We start from the raw sequence: 16,483 nt of genomic DNA, 5'->3' as shown, positions 1-16,483 counted from the left end.
GTCCGGTAGTGTAGTTATCTGGTAGCGTAATTGTCTAGTTGTGTAATTTTTGGTTGAGTAGGTGTTGTCTTGTAGCGTAGTTGTCTTGTTTTCTGGTGGTCTAGTTGTCTGGTTGTGTATTTATCTTTTTGTGCAGTTGTCTCTTTGGGTAGTTGCCTGGTTGTGTATTTGTCTATTTGTGCAGTTGTCTCTTTGGGTAGTTGTCTGGTTGTGTAGTTGTCTATTTGTGTTATTGTCTGGTTGAGTAGTTGTTGTCTTTTAGCGTAGTTGTCTTGTGTTCTGGTTGTCTAGCTGTCTGGTTGTGTATTTGTCTGATTGTCTAGTTGTGTAATTGTCTATTTTTGTCGTTGTCTCTTTGTGTTATTGTCTTGTTGTCTAGTTGTGTAGTTGTCTGGTAGTGTAGTTGTCCAGTTGTGTTATTGTCTGGTTGAATAGTTGTTGTCTTGTAGCGTAGTTATCTTGTGTTCTGGTTGTCTAGTTGTCTAGTTGTGTAATTTCTATTTGTGTCGTTGTCTATTTGTTTAGTTGTTGTCTATTTGTCTATTTGTCTAGTTGTATAGTTGTATTGTTGCCTAGATGTCAAGTTGTGTAGTTGTCTTGTTGTCTAGTTGTCTAGTTGACTAGTTGTGTAGTTGTCTAGTTGTATAGTTGCCTAATTGACATTTGCTTAGTTGGATATTTCTGATTTTCCAGTCGCCTGTTTTTAGTGTCGTGCGTCCTAAATATTGACTTATCTGGTTAAATACATTGTTCCATTTCCAAATTACAACTAGGTGGACATTTTCATTCCGTGATTATGCAAAAAAAATATTAAATAAAGACATGACAAAAGAAAACAGCGTCTGATTTGTAGTTATAACATCAATTAATTGGGGGAAATGCTGTTTAATCCCTTCTCAATTCTCAAAACAATGGCGAAAAAGGACTACGGAGGCTAAGGATAGACCCATGAGGGACTAAAATGGACTATACATGACTAAGGCGATGTCAACCCAGAGTAGACTAGATAGACGCAGTAAAAAGGACATCATGACCGAAAATGGGATATGGGCTAGGATTAGTCTTAATTTGTGCGTACATATTGTACATTAGAAAATAATAAAACTGCCAATTCTTGCGAGCATTATCGTCTGTTTTATTGATAAACACTTCATTTAACAATCGTCTCTTGTTCCTTCTTTGATTTTGAAATTCGAGAATATCGTCTGTACAAATATCGCGAACGAAACCAGAATTTTAAGATGTAATTAATTTCGTTCTGGTTAATAATAATTGAAGTGTATTCAAATAAATGATAAAAAGTATTTGTTATAGATTAGCATGCAGCGTTCTTTATCTCGATTACGCCTGTCAATTCCGGAACGAGTTGATCTGGTACCAGTCCAGCCCCGTAACGGCACGTGACGACACGGGACAGACTAGTGCTTAGAAGCGGAATACGGACAAGGTTACACCCGCATATGCACGGGCCACTGAGAGATAATTCCGGTCGTCAATACAAGGAGCTCGTTAACCCTGCATGAGCCGTCCGATTTGCCCTTACGATTTTAGAGATGCCCCGAGACGGTGTCGAGAGGGGCCAGTCATATGCAGATTGTCCTGAAATTCGAGCGATTTGATTTTAACGTGCCTTTGTCATTCGATGTTTGGCTGATCGTTCATCCCGGACAGCTCTCAAACAATCCGTCACTGGTCGAAAATATAAAATAGTCGCTATCCAAAAATGTGTCTCCGTAGTATGAAACTCAAGGTCAGATTGAATTTTATGTTAATTCATTATAAATCAGCGAATCTTGAATTTGTTTTTGAATTATAATTTGATTATGTTCTAAAATAAATGTATATTAATAACCTCTATTGATGACGTCACTAAATTTGCGTACTATGCAAATATTGATGACGGCATGAATCCAACGATGACAAATACATATCAGCCCGCCTGTAGAAGCCCAAGAAGGCAGAAAGGCCTAGCGTAAGATCTTGGATACTTATTATTTTATTCTATATCTTCTTTCAGAACTTGTTTATTTGTTATCTGCTGTATATTTATATATAGATATTTAGCATGGAACCTGTTTAATCCAATACTCTTATTTAAGGACCAATGATTTGTTCATTTGAGACAGGTTTCATGTTAAACAATGACATATACATAGATATATATACAGGCAGACCTCTGTAGAGAGAAATATAGAGTGTGGTCGAGTGGCGCAGTGGATAACGCACTCGCCTTTCAGTAAAACGGCCGGGGTTCGATTCTCCGATCGGCCTTGAAAAGGTATAGGGTCACCTGCCCGACCATGTGGGTTTATTAAGGTACTCCTGTTTCCTCCCACATTAAGATCCTTTGCACGCTTTTATCCGGGTTAACAAGATGGATTGATATAATTTCAAAAATGTGTTTCACATTGTCGTAAAATATATAAAGTTTATATTTTATATAAAGAGAAAAATAAATTTTATACAGGTTTCGGAATTATGCAGTGTTTGGTTAAGACAGAGTCAACTTTGTATTTATTTATACGTGTATGAACTACAAACAACAGTTTAGAACGGAAGTGAAATCAAAATTATCAACTGGCGGCCATCTTGATTTTTTCTTTGCTGTACAGGAATGATTTTTTTTGCACCCTTCGCTAGACAATTTTGCTGTCCTTGTTGGCTGGCTTTAGCTCGTCAGAAATTATAACTGCATCCTTCCTAGCATCGATCTCTATGGCAATGACGTCATTCAGATCATTTTATGTAATGGTTAATTCTTTCGACCTAGAACTGGTTATTTTACATTATGCCGCAGCACTAAAGGTAAGATAACGGTTTCCATTTCGTGTGGAGTCTTATTGAAGACGACGCGAAATGCATCGGTAAACATGTATAGTTTGGACGTTACGTCATGTGGTAGAGATTTGTTTACACTCTCGTATGTAACACAAACAAATAAACAAACAAACAATCTGTTTACATTCTCTGGTGATTGCTACTGCAAGGCGTAGAGCCAGGATTTCGAACAGAGCGCTACAAATGTTCGTAATGATGGCGAGTGAAACCTGGTGTTTCTAAACCCTTTAGTCCCATTGTTAAGTGGTATGCTCACTATATGTATACCTACATATCAGCATTGAGTAAATTGTTTTTAAATTAATAATCAGTTATTAATAAGTGTTTTGCAGTTAAGAAGCAAACAAACAGTAATAAAACAAATAATGACGGGAAGAATTAAGAACGTGAGAAAGATCGGCTGCCTACAATACAGTTTTAATGATTCCTCTNCCCCCCCCCCCCCCCCCCCCCCCCCTTCTCTCCCAATTTTGACAGGATATCATTTCCACCACTTTTTCAAACATTGGGTCATTAAAATGGCAAACGCAGAAAGTTAAATACTTTGTAATTTCAGACTTAAAGTAGTGCATATTTTTCAAACATGTACCCGCTCTCTTATCTAAAACTAGCACCAATAATTATTTCCATATGGTGCAAATTGTAGTCCTGTTTCCCTGCTTAATGAAACATAAAAACGACAGCGTGGACCAGGGAGGGGCACAATGGTCACTCAATGGTCACTCACTGGACATTGTCCACGAGGACCAAAGACGCCACGCCCCGGCCAATTTAGGGACCGTCCAACTAGGCACCCCACCGCGATCAATTACACGGATACCAGACTCCGGTCGGGAAAGGTCAACTATTTTCCACATAGAGTTTTAAATAAAAACTCTTGACACTTGTCTGATAGCTGTCAACACACTTAGAACGGCGACCGTGCCCCGAACTTGTCGAGAAGTTTGCTAAAGTTACCCCATGTTATATGAAAATCCGCCTTAATCGTTCTCAAGAGCACGGTCCCGGATTCTACTGACAGGTCAGATCGTTACTAGGGTTATTTAAACAGGTAACGGAAGTGATGACATCTATATAGGTAGGGGTCTACCTGTCATAATTGCAGACGCCGTCAACAGGTACTGTAGCAGGTGAAAGTAATAGCATAAACAACACTTCGGATATTTGTTTAATGGAAGTCAGGAGTCCTCAAAATGTTTTTCAACTCTATAGTAAATAAGTGTAACTTCAGTGACATCTTTAATGCTGTTTTGACATGAGGTTTACTTGGATGATACTTAAAACGATATATGTCATCTCTCACTCTCTGTGTGTGTGTGCTTGCTCAGCTGGGCAGCGTGGTATTTTTTCAGGAATTTTATTTAATTTGTCCTGGGTTCGACTACAAGCAGAGCACTGTGCATCTTTATCAATCCCACATGGGATTAATTTGAAAATGGACCCTTTACAAGACCTCACTGACAACAGAGGACCAATAACCAAATAAGCTTAGAAGTATCGGTCATATTGCCGCTTCAGTCAGCGCACTAGAGATGTCACAATACATCTCGAGTGTATCGCAGTATATTGATATTTTGTGATACGTATTCTGATTTATTGTCATAGGGAAAAGAGGCTCATTTTAAAAGGAAATTGTTGTCAGAATGTTATAAAACTGAACCACATATCATATGGATCGATTATTAGAATTTAAGTGATTCCCAACTATAAATATCATGGTTACTGGTGTATAATTTAGAATTTGTGGTAATTTGCAAATGTAAACACCCACCAGAGACATAAAAGCAAGCTTTTGAAAAATATTGCGATACAGCGATATTTTCATTTCTGTATTACGGTACGATACGATATGCATGTGTATTGCGATATACCAGTTTTCCGATAAATTTTGACAGCCTTAATACCGCCTTGACAAACCATTGACTAACAACACATACCGTTAACACTGTAAAACTACTCCTCTGAAACGATGCAGTGTGTATATCATTAAAAAAAATAGTTTCTTTTTCTTTCTGCGTCGGAGATCGATAGCCAGTTGCACATGACCCTCTAATATGATAAAAGAGTTTACTCCGAGATCAAAGTTGGTCAACTTTACCGTTAACCGCCGCACGATTCACTTTTATCTTCAATCAAAGCATTTCTCTGAGATCACAGGTACTTAAGATTCCGTGTCAGTTTATAGATTTGTCAATCGTATCATTCACAAATTTGCAAGTAAATGGATTTTGAATATTTAATAAGACAAATAAAAAGTGCAGGAACGACATGTATTTGGTAACATGCATACAGCAAGTATTGCCATTCGTTCCATTTGCCACCTTACTTGACGCCTAAACTGATTCCAATGTTCCCCCTTTCTCCTTTTCCCGTTAACAGTTAATTCTGTTTCCCTCTATATAGTGTCAAACCCATTTATAACGCCAATATTTTGCTGCTTGATTGATGACGGTATATCGAGGTTTAACTGTAAGTCTATGTCGAATTGTAGTAAGAGATGCAGCAGTATCAGTAAAGACCAGTTGTCAAGCGGTCAAACGGTCAAGCGGTCAAGTCGTAAACTGGGAATCCGGATAATGTTTAAACGCCAAATTCAACTGGTGTACAGATATACCACCCTGAAATATAAAACATTTTAATTGTGTATAAAATTGATAAAAACCCTGTTACAAAGATGTTCTCGCAACCATCGTCATAATGTTAAATTTGCGGGCTGGTTTTATTTTGTTTTTGTTTTAAATAAGCCATACATAACCGGGTATGTGATTCACAATGAAAATTAAAGCCTCGGGGCTATCTGTCATTTCATTTCAAGAAAACGGTATTAATAATCTGATATGTTTAGCAAAAGAGAAATCGGATCTTAAGTCTACACATACGGAGACAGAAATTAAATATGGACCAGTGTTCTTCTGGAATACATTACGTGATGCAAGGGGAAATCCAGTATTTGTGAAAGGCTTCCCAAATTAGAAATAAACACTGAACCAACAACTCATTCCGTTAAGAAACTGATAATAAAAGAAGTATAGAAACAACTCTAAAATTTTGTCCATATCATATGGCTGTAATAGCTTCCTTCACATGAATGCGCACGCAGGGCACGCGACCGTCACGTTCCAGAAACGTGCTGAGTGAAAGCTCACGTATTCCCGCCATTAAGACACGGCCAGAGAACCCGACATTTTGGTTTACGGCGCGAAACACTGGCATATTCCATAATACTTTTGTTGGTTAAGAAGCCATATTTTACTCATTTGTAAACCAACTGTCAGTGAATTTCGTGTCCAAATAATATATGACCGAACTGTGAAAAGCTTGTGAATGCGTCTGTTTGGTAAAGTAACACCCTCGTAGCTTTGTAAGACAAAGTTTCAGAGTTCAATGGACTCGCACATGGACAACGAGAGCAAATATTGGTCAACGACATTTGAGATGTGTGACTTCATCCTTTCATAAATCAATCAAGTCACTTTGTACGTTTTCTCTAAGACTTAAGTTTATCCTAACATTGTCCACTGTAATTATTTCAGCATTATCATCGCTGTGAATTTAGGCCAGACGACCCTAACCCCGCATTGTACAGGGAAAACACTCGGTAGTGTTATCCCGACCGCTGTTACTGGGGTAAAACACCACAACCTTATCCAGTCTTTAAGTCCAAAATACAAATGGTAGCGCAAGTTAATGTGTAAATGAACATAATTATTTAGGATATCAACTTTGAATAATTTGAACTGTCACAAGACCAGCGTAGCGACAATTATAGTTATCAATTAGAGTCTTACAAAGAAAGGGTTTTAAAAGTCCACAACTAAGATGGATTTTATCGTGAGCGTAGTCTATTTAACTGAGTAGGGGCTAACAAACACATCTTTTGTGTTCTATCCCAGGTCTTATTAACAGTCTCTCAAATATTACGCCCTTGGTAGGTGGTGGATAAGTGACAGGGGCACGCGCTAGGGAATCGGGGTCATATTATACAGAAAAGTGGAATCATAAAACATGCTTAGAAACAATGAACCGTGTTACTGTCGCTCTGTTAAAGCATGCACTTGCTAGATTGTTTCATCAATGAAAGTAACAGAAGATAAAATTAATATTGATCATGTTTTCATAAACTTTACACAGGAATCAAAATATTCGTTTTTTTAAAGAAATATTATCTTCAACTAATCCTACTTGTGCATAACTAGATAAAAAATGATGACAGGAGGAACTATAGGCTGTATAAGACGACGATGGGTTTAGGTTATATTTAGTTAGGAAGTCGCTACTAAAATGGTTTCGATCTAGAATTTTTATGTAGATTTACCAAAGAGATAAACAATGATTTGAAACAGTTTTGTGCTGTCAACATTTTTGAAATAAAAACAAATACTTGAGAGAGAGAAAAATGGGATACAGAGAAGATTGAAATCATTATGTTTCAAACGAGTGTTTCAAATCATTGTTTATCTCTTTGGTGATTCTTATAGGCAGATAACATTGAATGATGTAACATCTTTTGTAAGGGGAGCCACATTAGTCGCCTCCAGCGTTACGCACACCAGTCTCTGTAGCGCATTAGTCGTCCCCATTCCATCCCACGTTAGTCGCCTATACTGCAACCACATTAGTCGCCTCCATTTCAACCAACATCAGCCGCCTCTAGCGTTAGGCCTACCCACATATGAATGTCGCCTTTAGATTGACTGGCATTATTTATTCAATTTTTACCGATCAATTCAGCGAAATACTCTGACCATTATCATGCCAAATCATTCCTAAAACCCCGAGGAACTGTATGTACAGGGCGCGGTTCTTTTCAATACAGATAGTGAAAGCATCACACACAAAAAAATCTAGACGCGCTCCGTCTGTTGCACGACCAACTCCCTTTAATGGGCAAAGCTGAACCGTAAGATAAATGTACTTTACAGACAAATTCCTATTTCGTCTATGAATAAGATTCCAGCAGTACTTTTGTATTTCATATCAAAGTGATCGAAGATACAACATTTTTTTTTTATATATTTCCGTAGGAGCATTGATTTCAATTTGTATATAGATATTACCACGCGTCACGTCCTTTGCTAAGCTAGGGCGCGTCGGTATAGAGAATGTCCGCATACGTGGAAAGGAACTAAATGACCAACACCCGTGACCGCACGTGCTTTTGTCCATGTAGACACACATCCCTACATGGCTACCCAAAATACGAAAGAGAGGCTCAATGCATTTGATAATGTGACTATACTTGAATTATAACGGTCGCAAATTAAGCTGAAAGAAATGTTTACACTAGCAAACAAACATAAGACTTCACAAGTGGTCTGGAGACGTTTGATATGAAAGACGTTTAAACGTCAACGGACTTGAGAAGGAGAAAGGTCCACTAAACTGTTACAATACATAAGAGAATCGGTTACTTTTAATGGGTCTCACCTTTCACGTTCGTGTGTCTTGGAGCGGAAATACAAACCGGGTCGGTTTTGCTGTGGTCAATAGAACTTAGGATTCAATATTTGAGGTAAATATAAGACTGTGTTATGATACATATAGATCCTTGACCACACGCAGCGACATTTAGACCAATGATTACTGCCCGCTCCGTTCGCTGACCGTTTGTGACTCCGCAACGACTGATACACACAAACAGCTTACGAAGATTTAAAAAAACATTCACTTAACAATTCAATTCAAATCCTTAAAAAAAAAAAAAAAAAAAAAAAAAAAAAAAAAAAAAAAAAACCATTATGTCGATATATGTAATATATACATGTAGTATGGTTTACAATTTTGTCTTCTGACAATAATCTACCAAATATGGACATTTACCGGGCCTGTAGTATGAAATCATAACATAGAATATACTTCCAGGTTTTAATAGATATTTCCCATATTATGTAAAAATTTGGACCGGTTAAATTCAGTCGGGTAGACAAAAGTCAGCCCTCTGAAGTGACCCTACGGGAAAGGTTATACCAAAGTAGAGTTCATTTCAGGTTGTTTTTGTTGTTTCCACTGTGACGTCATAATATTATTAACACTTGATGACGCCATACTAGTTCATACCAGTGGAGTTTATAAGTTAAATGCACTGGAAATGATGTATGCTATAGAGGTATTTACAGAATGGCACGAAATCAGGTGAAAACTTCATATGCAGGAGAACATTAAAAAGAATTAACTTTTAAACTTTTCACAATTGTAAGTCAGTAGAACCTTATTGAATAAATTCATACTTTAAGAATAAAAAACAAAGGAGACAGCCCTGTAGCATGCATGCACCATTTAAAAATGTCAGTTACTCGGATGGTGTACTCCAGGGAGTCGTGCTATCTCCTTTCCCTTTCTGCCTTTACTTCTGACTAACGGTACTGAACTGTCGTTCTCCTTCAGTGAAAACAATTTCTATGAAATAATTTCCAAACGTTTAATTGTAGTTGATTGAGCATCATTCTTCAGAAAAACAAATATTAACTTAGTCCCTTACGGAATTATGTGTCCATGGGCTCGAAAGACATCACACAACCAAAATAATCACATTCGTTTATGAACCACTATTTGATTATTGTCGAAAATATTACATAATACATGTATTTACATAGGATTATCAGATTTTTTTTTTAAACTTTTTTTTTTTACATTAAATTTAGGCAGATTGAAATGTACACTTGCATGTCTATTTCAAAATACGCACTGTCACCACTTTATATATATACACAATGACAGGGCTGATACAAATTATAAATTGTTAGCTTACCTCACTTAATCCTTTACATTTCCCTAAACATTTCGTGATAACTGTAAAGAAACACGATATCTTGTTTAAAACTAATGATTATAATCATAAAAAACACATGATCATCGTATTGTATATTAACATGTGTAAATGCATGAGACGGAACATTAATTTGAAAATTCCGAAACATATTTGTAAAAATGACAAAGCCTTAACTACAGCAATGATGTGTTTGTATCCTAACTAATATTTATGTCAACAACACCTGTTGTCAAATTAAGTACACAACAAAATAAGAAAAAACGTAATTGAATGCGCCGGCAATTATGACTTTATTCATTTCAATCACAAATTCTAAAGCCTTTTAACAATTTTGCAGACAACAACTACAAAACATTTCAGCTAATTGATCATTTTTGTCTTTTTCAAAATCTCTTAAATGACATTTTAATTGTGAATAACCATGGANCGACCACCTCCCAACACTAAAAATCTAGCTCACAAATAACGCTTTTAAGCTATCAAAATATGCAGTCTTTAGTTTTGTTGAAGCACAATATATTTTTTAATGATTTCTGATTAAATTATACTTAATTACTTTCCAAACACTCACAAATGGTGACAGACCCACTTTACTTGTGTGTGAAATGTCAGCTTGCATGAACAAATATCAATAATTGTCATCCTATAATATGAGCTGTTTTTGGAAAAACAAAATGTGAATTTTTCTAAATGTATTTGTTTCTTTAGAAGATAACAAATACAAAAGGAGAATAATGTAAAAACATCATTCCGTGGCACTTTGAGATTTCAGAACAATACGGTTGGGCCAACGAAGCTGTTTGACATTTTCTGACCAGTTATTTTTGTGAACGGAATAACAGACAAATACGGAAACAAAACAAACACGAGTAATGGAATCTGAATCAATAAGAAATGCTCATTTTTCTGTCTCGTGCACTTTTAATTATGATAAAACGTCATTCTTTTTAAGGGCGTTTACTCGTCATTTTACGTGTGACATGTTTTTTTGTTTGTAGTTTGACGTAATTCTGACATAATTATAGGTTATTTTGTTAATAATATTTCCTCACGAAAGCGTTTTGTAGGAAGACAAAGTAAAAAAAAGTAATAAAAAACCTTTTTTTAATTATCATTATCCTTTCAAACTATTTAAACTTGTGCAATTTTATTTTAAATTGTTTAGGAAGTTATCACAATCTGTTGTGAATATGCATGATTAGACCCAATGACATGTCAAATTAACATTTGAAACGTAATTATTTTCAAAACTGTCTACATGAAAATAGATGTCAGTTTTACTAGCATATAATACCAACAGATAACTCAGGTAAATTGTATTTTTAGGATAACACACGGAAAAAACCCAGTTTAAAATCATACCGGCCTTACTTTTATCTCCATATATATTGGCAACTGGTTCAAGAGAAATATAAACTGATACACAAACCTTTGATAAAATAAAGTTGACAAATCCCTCACTGGAGATTTTTTATTCATGCAAGGGAGGTAACTCTGCACCCTTTTCAGAAGATAAATTTTACAAAATCTTTGAAAAATTGTAAATATTCCAACACGAAAAAGAAACGTAAATCTAATTTCGTATTTATTTTAAATAATTGAAATATCAATAACTATTGTTTTAATAATTGTCCTCAATAATCATAATTATCTCGAAGATGAAAGAAATTAGTTTGTCAATTGCATAATTGATCCATAATTTCACAAATAATTGAACATGTGGCAAACTGTTCTGAGGTTGATGTGAAAGAAATAAAAACGATAAATTTAAACTGTATATCGGACACTATGTATCGGAATGTGAAATAACAAAATGCACCGAACTCAATTAAAATGAAAACCTGCTCAAAACCACTTATCAGAGCCATTCGATCCGTCCTTTTGTTTGACCATGCGCTGAAACAGTTCCGGTATTTGACGTCTGTCAGTGTCAAGACTTATTGAAGTGGCGTGACGTAACAACTTCAGCCACGGTTTCGTATTTCGGGAGGTTGCCTATTATGGATACTGTCACGGTATTTCAGGCCATAATTGTATCTAAAAATGGATACAGTTACTTGTGTAATTTGTATCGAACCTTGGTCGTAATTAACAACACCTAATACCATAACTATGGTGTGTGCTGACACGAGAATGGGCGATCTCAGGTCGTTATAGCATTGGTTTCTATTGACGCCATTCAAATCTGGTGACAAAAATACGTGTGTCAACATATTCTCAAAATCCATATTAGTCCCACCTCAGTGAACTCTAAAATTAATTCCGAGGTGGTGACCTTCGACCTTTATTATAGAACCACATTTCCCGTAATACGTACTGACAGGGAGATGTATGCGATGCAGTGAACTTATTCGAGGCCACAATTAGGGACTTTTTTAAATCATATTTCTGACCACCAAGAAATGAAACGAAATAGAACTAGAATATCAATATGTCAAACTTGTTCCAATTTACTTTCTGTTTCCATTTATTTATAACGGTGACGCTGTGTAGCACAGATTAAGGTACTATTGTAAACCTCTTAATTTTTGACGTCCAAATTATTTGCGCAGTTTAACTCTGACGTTCGATCCCTATATATCTTTAAATATAAAGTTATTCTAAATTAAACATTAATATGCACAACGAGCTAATTAAAAAAGTATGTATATATGGTATGCGACGATCTAATTAAATTTGAATGTTACAATAACTAAGTTATGCATACTTCGGAAAGTTCATAATGGAGTACGCTCACGTTATCAAATTACGTCGCTTGCTTACTTTTCACATTTTATTTACGCCAGACAAAAGTGTTTAGCTGACCTTGCGATTACTCGGAACTCCTCGCATGTCATAGGAGCATTTATTCGTATCCGGTTGAGATCCAGTGTCAGACACCTATTCGCTAGACACATGTAACGGTGAACCTTCGTGTACGTCTCTAAGAGTAACATGTGTCATCACACATGCAATGTCCCGTAATGATATAAAGGGGTACTCCAGGGAACACCCCTTGTCCCATGCCCATCCTTTTTCCCGTAATTAATATCTTGGTACAGTCTGTTAGTTTCTTAAATTATCCTAAAAAAATGTATTTAGGAAATCTAATACTTATGATATTTTCAATTTTTTTCATCATTATCCATTTATTTATTTATTATGTTTAATAATCAATAATCTCTTAGAGTTACAAATGTACCCTCCGTCGTTATCAAGGGCAAAGTCGAAAATGACAAGATTAAGTTGGACCGTCATTTTCCATTAATTAAGATATTTAAAAATGGTTCTGACGTAATCGGTCTTCTACGTGTTTTTGATACGCTGTTTCTTAATCACATGCAGAAAAATATATATGTTTATAAACAAAATACTTTTTCTAAAATATTATTTGAGCGGTTTTCTTATGTACGAAGAAGGAGCTTGAGTATGAGGAGGAAGGAAAGAACGACTAAAAGGACGAAGAAGAATATAGAGAACGAGGAGGGTAAAGGACGACACAATCGGTAGGAGAAGGACGAGGACGAGGACGAGGACGAGGAGGAGGAAGGGTAGGACGAGGACGAGGACGAGGACGAGGAGGAGGAAGGGTAGGACGAGGACGAGGACGAGGACGAGGACGAGGAGAAGGAGTAGGAGGACGAGGAGGAAGAAGACGAGTGTACGATCAGGAGCAGGACGACGACGACGAGGTACGATCCGGATGAGGAGGAGGACGTCGGTCAGGAAGATACAGTAAACAGGAGGAGGATGAAAGCAAGATCAGGAGAAGACAATATGAAGGAGGAGGAGGAGGAGGAGGAGGAGGAGGAGGAGGAGGAGGAAGTCGAAGACGAATGTAGCTTCAGGAGGAGGAGAAGGAAGGAAGGAAGGAAGGACGACGAGGAGGAGTTTCTATTGGACACAACTCGATCATAAGGTACGAAAAAATCGTACGTGACGAATCACAAAAGATCAGTGTCCACAGTTGTTTAGAAACAGTTCAGCATTAAATCGTCATTAAGGGAAATTTGTAATTTATACGAAATCTGCATTAATAAATTACGCCAGGGAAAGGCTGTTTTGACATGATAATTAGCGTGCCGAAGTTGTTTTTTTCGGTCGATGTCAGATATTTAGACGAATAAATTGAGATTTTACTTAGCCCCACGACGTAGGTGTCTGTCAAACTGTGGACCGGTCTTTTTAATAAAGGTCAATTACTGTCACTAAGACTTTCATATCCTTATATACGAGCATTTAATATTGTAATGATATGACCTTGATATCGAAACCTCTGGTTCATTCCGTGTCAAAACTGAGTGATAAGATCCCGAACTGACCGGTACAAGTGTTTGACCACTGACGGTCAATTATGGCGTGTACAAACGTAGGTATTCGACCGCAAGTGATAATTATAGTACTTATTTTGTAGGTGGTCCAGAAACACGTTTTATATTCAAATGAGTGGTCACTTAATGTCCAGCAGAGAAGGTGGTCAGTGCCGTTAAAAACATTCGCACATTGACAATGGTCAAGCAAAACTGGCACGACCGTTCGTGATTAGGACACTTGAAAGGTTTCTCTCATTATGTCACGGTCCTAATGATAAATAAAATCTCAATTTTGAAGAATTTGGATGGCCATCGAAAAAATAGCGGGAAACTTGTATATGTCACATCCGGGTAAATTTCATCTACGTAATACTTAACGAAGTAAACAGCGGCACGTACATTTCAGTGAGCTGAAACCCAGTATGGTTCAAAAGGGGACTTCCGTTGTGGAAATCTCCTAAACACACCCTCTTCGGACAAGTAATGTCACTGTCGCCGAGAGGGTTTACCCCGAAACTTTCTCCAAATATTGAAAGTTTGTTTTGTACGCCACGTGAAGATGGGGTACAATAGCGCGGTCTCGTTGAAGAGAGGTATTTACATAGCGCTATATGTCTTTCTCCGCCTTACGTGGGTAGCGCTGTAGGGGTCTTAGTAACAGAGCTCTAACATATATCACAATGCACGAAAATCCTATATTGCATTAAACATCATTGTAAATTTATCCAGATTGACGAATACAAAAGATTTTGTATACATTTAAAACTGTGTCAATGAAGTTACCAATGAAACGAAAATTTCTACAGACATAACGGGGAAAACTTTCAATAAATTTGAAAAGAAAGTAAACATTCGCTCTCCTTAGATGTTCACCGTTAATGTATCCACGAAAAACTTTCCCAAATTTCAACTATGGGAATGTATCGTATTTTTATAGGGTAGGGTGTATGCTCTTTGTAATACCTCGGCGTGTGATTTTTATTATTATTATTTTTCGTAACGTAGGAAAACAATTTCAAACAGTCTTTACAATTTTGAATAAATTTTCAAATAAACAAGTTTGAAGAGAACTCATGGTTAATCGTTTTAAGTTAAAGAATTAAATAAACAATTAAAATACTTCACAGAAATCAATGATTATAGGGGCGACACTTTTTTGTTAGCCAGGGCGGTTTGAAAAACACGTTTCTTATTTTTTCCCATTTATATTCGATATGTGAATATCATACTATCCACGAAATATGTAATTATACCGCTATACCGTTATATAAAGCTTTTTTGTTTTGTTTTTGTATTTATTTTTTTGTTATAGATTTTGTTTTATTTACAAACAAATAGATGATTATAACATATAACGCAAGTTGAACACATGCCAGCGCTTCAATGCATCGTACTGGTTGAGATCTATGATTTTACGGGGAATATGTAAAGGATATTTGAATTATTTTTAAAAAGGTTGTTATATTATGAACAACAAAAAGTAAAAGGTGTTTAAATAACAGTGGAGACATGATTTTAGTTTACTATATGAATAGTAAGGTGTTAGATACGTATACGTATTGATGCAAGAAATGCATGGCCAGACCGGGGTTCGAACCCAGGACCCTCGGAAATAATTGTGTCATTTAGAGATAGGTGAAATATGGAGGCGAAACTTACTAAGTGAATAGTTACGGCGGACTGTATATAGAGTAATCGGTGTACCTGTGAAGGTGGTTCAAGTTTTGTATCTTTTTGGGCTCTGTAGACCACCAATGTAAGAAATGCTGCACGTTATATCCCTACTGGTGATAGACACATAGACAGGCTGCTTATATTGAATTCCCTGGAAGAGTTTTTCTTTATCGACTGGTTGACTATGTCACCAGAGCTAGTAGATCTACTATTCATGGTGTTCTGTTTTGATTAATAAAATTAACGTGGACCTAGTATGGTTCCTTGTAGAACGACATCTTGATACATTTAAGTTTACTGTATATCTCCTATGCCAATGTATGGACAGAAGAAAGGGACGTAGCTACGATGTACAATATAAGAATAATGTCTTTATAAACAGGTCATCCACAGAGTTAATATTTATATGCATATTATTCATAAACAATAACGAAAATCGAACAAACACGGATCCTTGTAGAACGCCGCCGGCCGTCATACCACGGAACTATCCGTGGTCATACAGAGAAACCCATAGCTATCGTTGTACATACATTTCCCCCTTATAACATATAGCTGTGATGTTCATATTATACACGCTGTCCCCTTTAAGGCTCGAGTGTGGCTTGATATTATTATACCAGACACCAGATACAAATAAAAGGGTAACTTAAACTTATATTAACAGTGCGACGTCCATTATTTTAGATACACAAATGTTCATGATTTGTCTTTCAAACAGTGAAAGTACCGAGATTAAAGATTTGTTCGATATTTCTTATTTAAATAATTCAGCAGACCCCATATTTCTGTATAAATGTGCCGTATTTCAGAGGACAAGTACAGGTAAAGTGCTTCTATACATGTACTGTGAGTTGTCAGGTAACAGGTAAGTGATCTTAACCGTCAGGGACGCTATGTGCTGTTGTGA

The sequence above is a fragment of the Mizuhopecten yessoensis genome, unplaced genomic scaffold (genome assembly GCF_002113885.1).
Source record: "Mizuhopecten yessoensis strain PY_sf001 unplaced genomic scaffold, ASM211388v2 scaffold7713, whole genome shotgun sequence".
NCBI lineage: Eukaryota > Metazoa > Mollusca > Bivalvia > Pectinida > Pectinidae > Mizuhopecten > Mizuhopecten yessoensis.
The sequence above is the reverse complement of the archived record's forward strand: the minus strand, read 5'-3'. Positions refer to the sequence as shown.